The 14,057-nt window shown below is 44.4% G+C and overlaps 2 long non-coding RNA genes and 1 pseudogene across 2 annotated transcripts; 2 read left to right on the top strand and 1 right to left on the bottom strand.

Moving 5' to 3' along the window:
- Positions 1 to 3,740: 3,740 nt before the first annotated feature.
- On the top strand, positions 3,741 to 4,436 carry LOC109943160 (uncharacterized). Its single transcript, XR_002265879.2, has 3 exons — positions 3,741 to 3,855; positions 4,000 to 4,062; positions 4,307 to 4,436. It is a non-coding gene; the product is annotated as an uncharacterized lncRNA (long non-coding RNA).
- Positions 4,437 to 6,687: 2,251 nt separating this feature from the next.
- On the top strand, positions 6,688 to 8,901 carry LOC109942921 (probable serine/threonine-protein kinase PIX7; annotated as a pseudogene).
- Positions 8,902 to 10,494: 1,593 nt separating this feature from the next.
- On the bottom strand, positions 10,495 to 11,211 carry LOC109943129 (uncharacterized). The gene is made up of 2 exons (XR_002265813.2): positions 11,033 to 11,211; positions 10,495 to 10,813 (listed from the first exon to the last, which is right to left on the bottom strand). It is a non-coding gene; the product is annotated as an uncharacterized lncRNA (long non-coding RNA).
- Positions 11,212 to 14,057: the final 2,846 nt, after the last annotated feature.

Below are 14,057 nucleotides of genomic sequence, written 5' to 3'. Positions count from 1 at the left end.
CACCCCGCATCAAAGGAATGCATTACAATAACCATGCTGATCTGTGAGGCTATATAGAAGAAATGCATTAAAGAAATATGCTCCCGTGCGAAGTACTAAGAAACAGTACCTCGCGTTTTCCACGGCGGGGACATGGCCGGCGCTGGTGAAGGCGGCGGCGAGGAGGATGCCCCAGCGGCGACTGGATCCGGCTCCATCGCTGCGATCTGTGAGGCTATATAGAAGAGATTAGGATTGGGCAAATTGAATTTCGCACGGGAGGATGTCTTTGTACTTGACGATTGCTAAAGCTTGCCATCAGGGACATCTGCGACAGCAAGCAAAAGCATGCACCTGTGTCACTTGCTTCTTCTTGCAGAGCAGGAAGCCAACAGAGAAAAAAAAGACGAAGAATAAATCAGATGCGGAGCCAACCTGGCTGGCGAGGAGGATGCCCCAGCGGCATCCGGATCCGGCTCCATTGCTGCGATCTGGTGGTCGGGGAAGAGGGCATCCTCATCGCTGTGATCTGGTGGCCTGTTGAAGGAGGTTGAACTCCGTGAGTGGGGCATGGACCTCCGCTGGCGAGCGAGGGACGCAAGCACGATGTTGCAGGGGCTTACCGTGATGAATGAGGAGGCAACAGAAGGGCACTCAAGGGCGTCATCGTCCCCAGTCACGCGGGTGGTGAATCGGGCCACGATTGTCGAGGTGCTCCAAGCATAGAGGTCCGCCAAGATCTGGTCCACCGCGGCGCCAGCCGGAACAGGGACTCTGAGAGAGAGACGATGGACCTGGTCGGCTCGCCAGCGGACGTCCCTCGGCGGTGAGGGGCTTGCCAGAGGACGTCCCTCGGCGGTGAGGGGCTTGCCAGCGGACGTCCCACAGCGGGGCGAGCGTTGAAGAAGCGTCGGAGGAGGGTAGAGGCAACGAGCGTCGGAGGAGGGTTGCTGATGAAGACCGAGAGCCCCCGCATCCCCGAGAGCGCCATCTGCCCCTATTCTGGCCGCCGCCGCCTCTAGAGAAACCCCCAGATCCAGTGCCTCCACGCGAGATCTGACGTCCGGATCGGGAGGAGCAAAATCCTACGGGGGGCGGAATGGATCGTCGCCTCCACACGCAGTCGTCGATGGATAGTGGACGTCGATGATGGGGCGAGGAGAGTGGATCGCACCTTCCATGTTTAGCTGGGGCTCGGTCGCACCTTCCATGGCCTTCCATGGGGAGCCAGGGCAGGGTCGTCGTGGTGGGGCGAGAGACCGTTGATTGCGGGAGGCCATGGAGAGTGGACCGCGCCTTCCCTGGAGAGTTGGGTCGGCATGGTAAGGCGATGACGCGTTGATTGCGGGAGGAGACTACGGAAGGACGCAGCGAGAGAGACGCGGCGTGAGGGACGGATCGGCGTAGGGAGGAGGGGATCTCGGCAACCTTCCAAGCTGGGATCTCGGGAACCTTCCAAGCTGGGATAGCGGCGGATGGAGGTGAGGTGGGCGCGTCCGTAGATGGCAGAACCGTGCACCGTTGCGGTTGTGGACGTCTACAATCTCTACTACTCTATAAGACTCTAATGTAGACCATCCGTGCACCATGGTTCTGCCTCCAGTCAATCGGTACCGTCCGTATCATCCGACGGCTCGTGTGTGTCGACCAGCCCCCTCGGCCCCTCCCCACATTCTGTGCACTCCCGAGACGTCGCCACTCCACCCCTCCAATTCCCCGTTTCTCACTCCAGGTAGGGTTTCGTCACCTCCATGTCGTCGCCTCCATTCGTTGTCCGCGCCGCCGCCTCCATTCCCCAGCCGCGCCGTCATCGAAAAACACATTTCGCCGGGCCGAAGTCATCAGCCTCAGTGCCGTTCATTGAAAGTGCGTCGTTCATGGAAGTTCTGCATCCGCTCTGCTCTCTACCGCTCGCTAATCTTGTGTCTACGCGTCGCTCTCTTCCACCCTCCAATCTCGCGCCGTCTCCTCCCCGTGCTCCATCTCCTCGCCCTCCTTCGCGTATGGCGCTGTCTCTTCCCCGTCCTCCGTCTCCTCATCCTCCTCCGCGTCACCGAGATCCGTGCTCCCCCCACCACTAATCTCGCGGCCCGCCCCCGCCACACGCTCCTTCCCCAGATCGCGCCGCCTTCCACCGTCGCCAGCGCGCGTGGGGCCCCGCCTTCACTGCCTTGTTTGCCTCCACCATAATCCCTGCCCTTCCCTAGATCGCGACGCCTTCCATCATCGCCAGCGCATAGGGGGGCTCGACACCGTCGACAATGCGTGGCGCCTTCCTTCATCGCCAGCGCGCACGGGCTCCGACACCGTCGACAACGCGCGGCCTCGGCATTGCCTCAAATCGCTCGCCCATCACCGAGGATGGTGGTCCTTCCTACCTTCCCTGCTATCCTCACCCACATGCCCTCGTCCGCGACGCCACAGCAGCTCGTCCTCCTCTCAAGCGTCGGTGAGCCGGTGCACTGCAGTCCCTGCTCCCCTTCCGTGTCGCTACACCGTGATGGATGTCTTCCGGGAGCACAGGGTTGATGGAGAGTCCTAGGATTCCATCACGCCGCCGGTAACCAGTCCCCCAGACAAAGATTTCTTCTCTGACCCTGACCTATATGTGAGTCGTGCTCACCGTTAAACACTAACATGCTACTTTTATAGTTTTTAAACAACTAAACACACATGTAGATTATTGCACACACCGGTTGCAGTTTCAACATAGTCAAACTCAACAAAACAAAATCCCATTGAATTACTCTTTCCCTTCTTAACATGCTTCGTCGCCTAAAGGCAGACAAGGAAAATGGATAAAGCAGTATGCTGCAAGATGCACCTAATATCGAGCACATCCAATAATCCATACCTTTACACTTTTAATACTACCATTTTTAGCTTTGTATTGAAATGCTGCTTCGGCTATCAGTTTGAGAGCACTTACAAGAGAGGAAGGGGAGGTAGAGGGGCAGAGGGAAGAGCAGAGCAGCGCATCCAGAGAGGGAAGCAGTGCCTTAGAAAACAAAGTATCATTTGTTTACGTTATTGGCGATACACAAATCACATGCGTCTGAATATATGATGTTTGTGCCCTTTGTAGTGTTCCTAACATTTTGCACAATCAAGAAATTGATTAAAAAGATGAGCTCTGTTTAGGGCTTGTCAATATCTAGACAAGTTTTTGCTATTATCAGTGTAGTGCTCAATAAGTATGTTGTTACTAGCAAGGTATTACCAAATGTTAAACCTGGTTAGCCATCATGAAATCAAAATCATCCTAAATCATTTAGCTTCTGGTTAGCCATAGTATTGATCCAACTTTGCATCTAGCTTAGCCAACAAATGGGAGGATTTTTTTGTGGTTACACATTCATTCGTGCACAAGGATAAATTCAAATTCTCTATCAAGATTCATATAGAAACTCACCTCATTATGCCTATTTTCTTCCAAGAGCTTCTGAGTAAAACATTAGAGATCTGTTACAAAAGGCTTGTCGTACTGCTTTCTCTTTGTATTCATTGATGAGATCTGTTACAAAAGGCTTGTCGATAGCTAAATGTGTATGTATCAGTTTCTTGCTTGCTTTTTTATCTGGGAAATTTATCTAACAATTACCCTGAATATGTCAGCTTGTAATTACTTTGAATATGGTCAGATCTCCTAATAAAATAGGACATTTATAACTAGATTTGTTTATGCATCTCTGCTTATTTTCTTTCCAATGTTGAATTATATGAACTGGCTATTAATCTGATTTAATCTCCATTCTCTTTGCAGAAGGAAGGCGGTGTTCATGTCTCATCCAGTTCAAATGAAGTGGCAGGAACCATTCCAGATACGAATGGAGGCGATCATCATATACCTGGAAGCTCTTTTCATGTTTAGTGAAGGTGATGACCTAGAATTTTGTGGATGATATGCAAATGATTAGATTTATTTGGTTTTGTTTCAGTTATGTTATTGATGATTAACTCCTTTATATCTTTGTTTCAGTTATGCTATTGATGATTGACTCCTTTATATCTTTGTTGCAGGTCTATGACATGTCTGATAGTCAAATGAAGCTAAATGATTTTATTTCAAGCCCTGTTGTTGAGGTAGATATTAACAATTATGTGCTACTTTGTTACGATCATTTGGATTTTTTGCAATATATATACCACATTTGCATTGTTAGGAAAAGGATAATCTCATCAAAGGCATGACCCTCTGTCCTTCGCTCCTGCTGAATGGATGCTGGTTTATTGGCTAGCAAATATCTTTTCTATCACACAAGCACCCTAAAACATATTCCTAAAAATAATTGTATTTTGATTTATATGGATCACGGGTTATGTGCAGAGGATGGTCAAGATGAATTTGAGAAGGGTGACTTTATAGTGGACGACGAGGAAGAAGTGGAAGGAGAGGAAGAGGAACAAAAGAGTGACGATGAGAAGTGAAGAAAGAAAACTAAAAAGAAAAGGAAGAGGTACCTCCATTTGTTCCTACTAGGAATAAATGTCAGTGTATTGTGTACACCTATCCTGAAATGAGGATGACTATATGTTGCTCTAGGATAATAACATCACTGCCATCACTCTCCCAAAGCTGCTATGTTTTTCTGTCATAGTTTGTTGTCCTGACCAATTTTTTTAATTTATTGCCTAATTCTCTTAGGTTGTTCTTTCAATAAGCTGCATCTTTCTCTCGTATGCAATGTAAATTTCAGGTATTTGTGAAATTTGAGTGTTGTTTTGGTCTCAAAATAATTCCACAAAACATTTCAGCATCTGTTAGCACTGTTGCACATTATCCAATTATATCAGGGTGGTCTAGAACTGCTTTGTGTTGTCTATTTTTAGTTGAGACGTGTATCTTTTTCCCACCATTGTAAATTACAATTTTCTAACTACACCCGTTCTGTTTGGGTGCTCTTGCATTCTCGCAGAGTGCTATAGAGGAGCAACGGTACCAGTACGCGTCAAGGTTGACAAAGCTATCTGGGACCACTTTGTAATTGCCAACTCTTCATTGATTATTTTTATATATGTTGCTCCAGAATAAATGGTAAGTGTTGATCGGTAATTCTTGTGAACGTAGGTACATACTGAATCTTTGATTGTTTGCAACCTATATCCTATTTGGTTAGATTTTTCTTCTGAGTTCATATGTTTGGTCGATTGGAATAAAAATTCTAGGAATTTATTGGTATTAAAGAAGACAATAGTCTAATAATAGAGAATCGTAGTTGACCATACCATATTATAGATTCCATGGAATGTGTATTTCTGTTTGTGGTGCATGACTGTACATAGATTGTATTCTCCTGGTAACAAACTTCATGGTGTTTTCCCTGTTCTTTGACAGGGTGAAGCCTTCGTCTCTCCTCGAGGGAAAGTCACTGACCTTTCTTGAGACGTGGACCACTGATGGCCCCTGTCGTCCCCCGTGACGATGATCCCAGGGTGAAGCCTTTGTGTTTCCTCGAGGGAAATCTACCAGTGCATGATTGGTTTAGTCAGCACCATTGGACACAGGTTTCACTGAATCTAAACAATTACACCTAGAGCGTCTCTGCAATTGTGACCCTTATTTATTTTATGTCCTACAAAGGGCAAATGATAACCATCTTCAATGAACATACCTAGGATTATTGCCATGTATCTCCCCCTTGCTATTCAACTCTGAATCAACAATACTAGAAACTATCTGCTTGAGTGTGATACCTAGGATTATTGCCATGTATCTCCCCCTTTGCTTGTCATGTCAATTCACCGAGGGACCGAGTATTTTTTTCCATTAATTTAGGACAACTCTTGTCCCTTAGTAACAAACCTCTAAAAGATTGTTCTTAGAAGGTCATATGTGGGTTGTCATTATATTTATCAAAGATAAAATGTGCATCCCTATGGCTTGGAAATTGTTGTGCCCCATTGATGATGACATCTTTGGATGTTTCATATAAAGTGCACCTTGATGCTGATTAATCTGAGAAATCGTTAATGCATGTGGAAACTACAAGACCACTTCAGTGAGATGATAAAAAATATGCCCAGGACAAGCAAAGTTTTGTAAGGACGTACAGAAACAAGCATAAGTTTTATGTCAAAAACTCAAAGTAAAACCCAAATTACTAAGCTAAGACATTTGTTCCAAAAGCAACTGATGCAATAATGGTATTTGACATTTGCTCTTCATTATTATTGAAGTTACCCCGGCTATTGTCTGACTGAAATATGCTACAGACACAATTTTGAAGAAATATTCGTCAACTGTTGCCACAATATTTGTTAGATTACTTGATGTCAATTTTGTAAACAACTTGCACTATTATTTACGAATTCACGCCAAACTATTTACATGCTCATCGATAAGAAGTAAAAGTCGTATGCTAATCTGATTTGTAAGAAATTCCGCTTCCGGTGTGCCAATAGTCTGTGCTCCTTATCTTTCAATCCAAATAGCTTTCTATTATATATTGTAGCACATTTTCAGTTGCTAACTGAGTTTTCAAATCATACGGAAACAACTGAAGCTGACATGGTAAAAGCTCTAAGAAAGTCGATGGTTCATTGGTTCCAGGAGCCAACTACATTTGACTGTGTTGCTTGCTACTGTTATGTTATCATATTGCCTGAAAGTGACACCTCCACAAATGATTAACCTGGATAGCATAATAAAACATAATCATGATACTTCAAGTCAACTGGATAGGTTTGATCTTGTATTAAAAGCTAGGAATGACTATGCCAAGTACATAATACTTTGGATCAGTGCCTATCAACTTTATCTAAACATTTTGGATATGTTGGAGCCTAATAGTTTTGGCTTCACTAAATATATTCTATCTTATCTTAGTACTTGTCGTAGGCAAAATTTCTATTTTCTGTGTGCTGTTCTCAAGGAACTTTATTTTCTCTGTAGTAGCAGAGACAAGATATCTGAATGCTAGCAATCGGGAGCTTGGTGATCATTTTCAGACAAAACGTGATGGTAAAAATGGTGTTGATGCATCAATTGAAAAGAGAACACTCAAGCTACTTCAGTTTACCTTTCAAGAGTTGAAATCCGCCACGCTTAACTTCAGGCCAGACAATATTCTTGGGGAGGGTGGGTTCGATTATGTATTCAAGGGGTGGACTGAGCCAAACAGCACTGCTCCTGCAAAACCTGGCACGGGGGTTACTGTGGCAGTCAAAAGTTTGAAGCCAGATGCACTTCAAGGTCATAGAGAATGGGTGGTAAGTATTGTATGTCATTTTTATTTTTGAATGGAGTGTTGTAGGTATGGTTTTTAAAAATAATCAGATTTCCAGGCAGAAGTTGACTTTCTGGGACAGTTGCATCATAAACACCTTGTTAAGATGATTGAATATTGTATTGAGGATGATCAGAGGTTACTTGTATATGAATTTCATGGCACGGGGAAGTCTTGAAAATCATCTTTTCAGAAGTAAGCAATCACCTAATAGAGTTAATGCTTTAAGTTGAGTAGATTTAGTGCCTTTATTACTAATTTGTTTCCCCACTTAGGCCTAACCAGTTTTTTTCTTCACTAAGTCTTCTTTCATTTTTTTGAGCAACCTTGGATTTTTTTGTTCTCTATCCTCTGTGACATCAGAGATAATTACATTCTAACTTGATTTGATTATGGTAATGTAGACCTGAACATTTTAGCCTGCCCTTATTAAGTTTGATCTGTGCCAATTACACCTGTTCAGATCTTCTTAGTTAAATACTAGATGAATTTTGCACACACAAAAAAGTTGCAATAGTACTGTAGTGAGCAAGGATGCATGCCTACTACCAATGGTGGTGTTCATTCTATTGCTAACTTCTATATTGGTATTAGGTCATACCCATGTAACCATTATTATTTTGAAGGGGGGTAGGGACATTACCAGCTTTTCACAAAGTTGATTTTATTTTATGTGCCTAATCTTGTCAACCATAATCTTTCTACCTGCTCGTTCTTATGATCCTGTCATCTTACTTTGTTTAATCTTGAAGGGACCCTTCCCCTACCTTGGTCCAACAGGATGAAGATTGCTCTAGGTGCCGCGAAAGGACTAGCCTTCCTCCATGGAGGTCCCAAACATGTTATTTACAGGGATTTTAAGACATCGAATGTTCTTCTTGATGTGGTACTTTATCTGTTCAATTTATTTCATATTGTGCCTAGACAATGCACGATACCTTGTTAATTGTGGTGATTTTACTTCTTCTTTTTGAACATGTGGTGATTTTACTTCTGTAGGAGTACAACGCAAAACTATCTGATTTCGGTTTAGCAAAAGTTGGTCATCAGGGTGATAAAACTTATGTATCTACTCGGGTTGTTGGCACCCATGGTTATGCTGCACCAGAGTATGTAATGACAGGTATCAGGGATAAACTTTTGACTTCAGTAGCTACCTGTAGCAGAAATTATGTACCTTGCTTATCTGTTGCATGTTGGTTCTTTACACTGTTTTTCTGAGCTTGTAGTTATTCTCGTGTTAACTCCATATTGGATAGTAAATTGGCTCAACATTTTTGTCCGAAGACATAAAACTAGGGTGCCATTACAAATGTTCTTCTTTCAAGTGAATCTGTGTTTTTCGTTTTTACATGCAGTAAAGGTTGTAAGGCTCTAGACTTATATAATGAATCTTGCGCTCCACTTCTTTGGGACATGTTTTAACATTTCTTAACATTTCTCACTCTGCAACGCTTTCATACCACTTTTCATATGTTTTTTAGATGCACTTTTTTTGAGACCAAGCCCTAAGAGCAACAATGGAGATGACCAGCGTCTTGGTTTATCAAGAGGAAGTTAATCCCTCTCAACTGAAACACCCATCAAATTTGGGGCATAGTGTGTCGATTCAGTTGTAACTATTATATGTCATTTTGGGTTAGCAAACTGTATCTACTAATTTCTCAGACTTATGCCTTTTGAGCTACAAACTTGTGTAAGGATTTGTTGCACTCAGTGACATGCTGATATTTGAACTATTTAGGCTGCCAAATTTGAATTTTTTAACTATCAAGTATCTCAACATTTCTCTCATTCTAACACTTCCAGACTGTTCTCCTTTGTTATTTGGGGTATGTTTTAACATCTCCCTCATCGTTGAACCCTTTCAGACTCAAAAAATAATGAGTACTATTGACGATCTATTTAGAACATCTATAACTATATTCGTCAAATTGGTTGCTCGTGCGTTGTATGGCCTTTAAAATATTTGATTTTACAGTATATTTTATATGAGTAGTTTATAATTGGATAGTGCGAGTAGCAGATTACAATAGTGACGGATGAACATTGTATTTTACTTTACATGATGGATTTTTTTGATGTGTAAGGCTTTTAAGGCATGTAAAAAATCTTAACTTTTAAAAGATGCTAACACGAACATAAATTGCAATCAGTATTCTTGAATTTCAATGTATCTTATCATAATATGTTCACTCCGTAGCAACGCACGGGCATTCACCTAGTAGAGTCTTATGTAGTAGTAGAGATTCGGAACTATTGATGAATTGTGCGAGTTTTTTTTTTATAAAACTATACCAGGTGGTGGTGGAAGAGTTTAAGTGCTAAATATGACATACCGTTAGATTTAGATCTAACGGATCAAAATGTCTGCTTGCGTGCTTGTATCTAGTACTGCTTGCATATTAGTCGTGTCCTAGTCTATAATATATCTAACAAAAAATGTTTTTGGATGTATTAAAGTGTTTATTATAGTCATCATTATCATAGTTATATTAATGCTCCATCTTTTTTTAGCTTTGCAAACTAACTGTGGACCGGGCCTGACTCTCTTTTTTATGTAAATCTTTTTGTAATCTTATTTTAAATACTTGCGATACTAACTGGACTTCAATAAAAAATTAGCTATAATAAAAATTTTAAATTTTGTCAAGCATTACAGCGTACAGGATGTCTCTTCATCCAAGATTGTTTTAAAAAAAATTCTGAATATCAGAAATAAATGAATTTGAAGCCAATATTTAACACTCTAAACCACTATAAATAAATAAAAAAATCGAATAACAGCCACCATGCCTCTCGCCCCGGTCCATTTTTGTGCTGCCATGGGCCTATCCGCCTATGGCCTTGCAATCGCGGGGGAAAACGATGGGCACCGCACCAACGAGGCCGCCCGGGCCCGAGCGCGCGACACGTAATGACCTATAAATTTTACGATGTAAAAATCGAATGGGATTAAGATTGGATCAAATTTCTATTTATTTATGAGCTAAAAACCTTTTAGAGCCCTATTATTTTATAAAAAAGCATTTATATCGTGATCTATTATACTCTTACTCATCACTATGGCGAAATCTCATTTTTTATATAGCACTAAACAAATCAACGCGGAACACCATCGCCTATCGGCGCTGGCCACGTCACGTCCTGAGGTGACAAGCAGGCCGCTACGGTATGGGCAAGGAGAGGATAGCAAAGGACGTTGATGCTCCCATATGTAAAATACATTCAACCGATCCGTCCAGTATTCAACGGTGTTATGATCTTTCTTTAATAAACAGCACCAACATAAAAAGCGTGGGAGAACTTATTTGCAAAATGTCATAACACCATTGGATACTGAACAAATAGATTAGATGCATTTTATACATGGGAGCACCGGCGATGGGCAAGTGGCGATGGCATGCCACCCAGGCACCCACGCTGAACAGTTGAGAATGAGAACCACGCCGCTTTCCCCATGTGAGGCTCCAGCTCCATATCGTCACCTTCTCGGCGACCGACTGATCGACAGGCAGCGCGACGGCGACCACCGGAACGCTCCGAGCTCCTCCCGATCGGTCTCGTCGTCCTCTAGCAGCCATCCATCGACACCAACCGATCGAGTCCTTGAAAAGCAAGCAAGCAAGCAAGCATGAATATGCACGCATGTGTCTGGGCCTGGCCCGGTCGTCCTCCTCCCTGCAGGCTGCAGCCCCACGCGACCCAGCACTCGGAGCTGCCTACCACACCACCGGCTGGCCAGCAATGTCTCCATGCATCGCGAGCCTTTTCTTACTTTCTTTCGTGCGGGTGATTGGTGTTCCTAGTACTACAAAGTTTCTTACTCGATGATGATGATGCAGCCCTTGACCTACCGCCTCCACCTGCACGCACCGGCCGGGGGCATCTATATATGATGTTCGCCGACGGCGGCGGCGGCGGCGAAAGGCAGCAAAATCACGCCGAACACGAGGACGTCGACGGCCGTTGGGTTCTTGCACGAGGAAAATCGAAACAGACCGCATCTTGAGACCCGCGCGCTTTATATATATATATCCTTTTTTGACGGATCGTGAGAGTAGGTTATGTACAACTTAGACACTGTTGCACGGTACTCCAAGTATAAGACATAACTAAAACACAACATAATATAGTAGTCATGTCTAAAATATGTGTCTTACCATATTCATTGTACCAATCAAAGCATTCAATAAATTAAAGTGACCAATTAGATAGTGTTCTGTCTCGAATATAGAGCTAAGACACTGTGTCTTTGTCAAGATACATATCTTGAGATTTTTTATATTCACCCCCTAGACACACTCTAAGACACAACTTAAGACACCCACTGTACATGCCCTAAGCTAGCGGCTTCCCTCTATAGGCCAGTCAAAACACGGTGCGATGCGAACGACGCGTATGAAAGCGGTGCGCCTAGCTCCTTCCTAGACTAGTACATGGGCGCAGTAGAGCGAGCCTAGTTAGTTCATGGAAAAATTGCTGGTATACCATCAGATTATACTCATTACTTTTGCGCCACTAAGTGACGTATATGTATATTTTTTGGTATCTATGACATGTGGGGTCAGTAGCATAAAAAAACTAGTATATCTTTTCATGGCATACAGGGAATTGGCCCTTAGTTCATCTCGAGCCAAGGAAGGGTGGGCGGGCTGGCGGCCGTCCGTCACTTTCCGCTAGGGATGGCAGCGGGTCGGGTAAAGTGCGGGTAAGCCATTTACCCGCCCGCCAACATATCCGCGTCTTGAGTGCTTACCCGTGCCCGCGAGAGCTTGCGGGTAAAATTTTCGATCCGTGCCCGTACCCGCAGGATATCCGCGGATATCGGGCAACCTGTTACCCGCCAGAAAATACCATTCGAGTATGTGGTCATGTTCATTTCACTAAGAACATAACTTGACAGACATAATATAATGGCAAGAAACATAGTTCAAACTTCAAAGTCCACAAACATGAGCGATCATCCACAAACATAACTCTCAAACTCTTAAGATAATTAATTATTACAACACAATGTTTTAGGATAAAATGAACACATGGGCGATATTTTGATGGGCTAGTAAATTAAGCGGGTAATACCCGCGGGCGAAATTTTATATCCGTTAATTACCCGCGGGTATGAAGTGTTGCTCGTATCCTTACCCGTGGGCGAGATTTCTTACCCGTATCCATGCCCATCGGGTACGAAACCCGCGGATATCCGTGCCCGCGGGCAGAATTGCCATCCCTACTTTCCGCCGCATGGTCCGTTTAACCTGCTCCTTTTATCCATTCCGATCCGTGTCCCAGACGGACGGACGGATAGCCAGACGACACCTCACTGGTCCTGGTCGAATGATCTAGAAGCCAGACGGTTGGCGACGGAAACGTCGGTCGCTTTCAGGCCCGACCGACCGCCCGATGGATCTTCCAATTTTCCAGACAACCAACGGGACAATCATGATCCGCACAATAGCGCTTCAACTTCAATGTACTACTACTATTAGTACAGCCCAGACGCAGGCAGGCAGGCGAGAAAGCGACGCGACTCGGGTCCAATTCGGGCGTCGCCCAACGAGGCGAGGCCAGGTGTTCTCTGCTGCGATGGGACTTGGGAGGAGGGGCCCCTACTACTACCACCCCCACCTGAACCCAGCACGGGGCAGCACATGCCGTTCGGCGGGGCGAGTTTGCCGCCCGCACAGGCAGGTACTACCAGCCTACCAGGTCCATGTCCCTCTCTATACTTGATGCACAGCCCTTGACCACCTACTGCTCTGCTGCTGCGTATGCGTTCGCCACCTGGACAGCATATCCAGGTGTCCTAGAGCTGTGTAGTGTAGTCATCGTCTCATCGATGTTCTTTCCATCAGCACTGAGCCACGGACAGGACACGGACTAGTTCGACATTCACAGCTCTTCCAGTTTTTTCTTATGACCACTTCCATATCGATTCAACATCTATTTGAAGGACTGGTCAGATTAGAAAACATTCAAAAAAATAAAAGGAAAAGGAAAACTCCTATAGCAGCATATGCGCAACGATAGTACCTAAAAACAAAAGAGGTAACCAAGTAAGCTAAAAAACAAAGAGAGTCCAAAACGAACTTATGTGCCAAAAAAAAGTTATGTGAGCCAAGAAAAAAAAACATCAGGAAGGTTTGGATCGACAAGGAAAGTGATAAAATCCGACATACTTATTATTTTTTTTTGGAAAATTTTGGGATTTCATAGAGTTAGGACACATAACACAAGGTTTAATTTATTTTATACTTTGAATTTCAGTATACGAAAATTCACACCATCAAGAGTAATATACAATGCACAAGATTAAGGGCTTGAGAGGCTAAAAAAGATCCAAACAGCAAAAACTAAAAGTGACTAGTCACTTTTGCTTTAGGCCCTAGGATCCTTACATAGCGGCTAGGGATGGTAATTGGACCCGTGGGTATGGATACCCACGGGTTTCGTACCCGGTGGACATGGATACGGGTTTGAAATCTCACCCGTGGATCCTATCGGGTCGGGTACCCGAAATACGTCGAGTAGGGTACGGATAGTATATTTTACCCATGGATATCCACTGGATGCCCGAATTGTGTTTTCGGACCATGAAACAAAGAAAAGAAGCCCAAAGGCCAAATCAGTGAACCGGCTAAGCTAACCCTAACCCCCTAAGTTCCCTACTTCCCTTCCCTTCCCGAGTTCCCGTCCCGGCCGCCCACCCTAGCCGTCACTCCCAGGAGGCCAGGACCCAGGCTCCCACCCAGCGCCCCACGCCGGCACGCCCCCAGCCGCCACTCCCAGGCTCCCAGGTGGCCAGACCCCAGCCCCGCCCAGCCGCTAGTCCGCTGTTCGCCTCCGCCAGGA

The sequence above is a fragment of the Zea mays genome, chromosome 10, assembly GCF_902167145.1.
Source record: "Zea mays cultivar B73 chromosome 10, Zm-B73-REFERENCE-NAM-5.0, whole genome shotgun sequence".
NCBI lineage: Eukaryota > Viridiplantae > Streptophyta > Magnoliopsida > Poales > Poaceae > Zea > Zea mays.
This window is presented reverse-complemented; position numbering and strand designations above follow the sequence as displayed.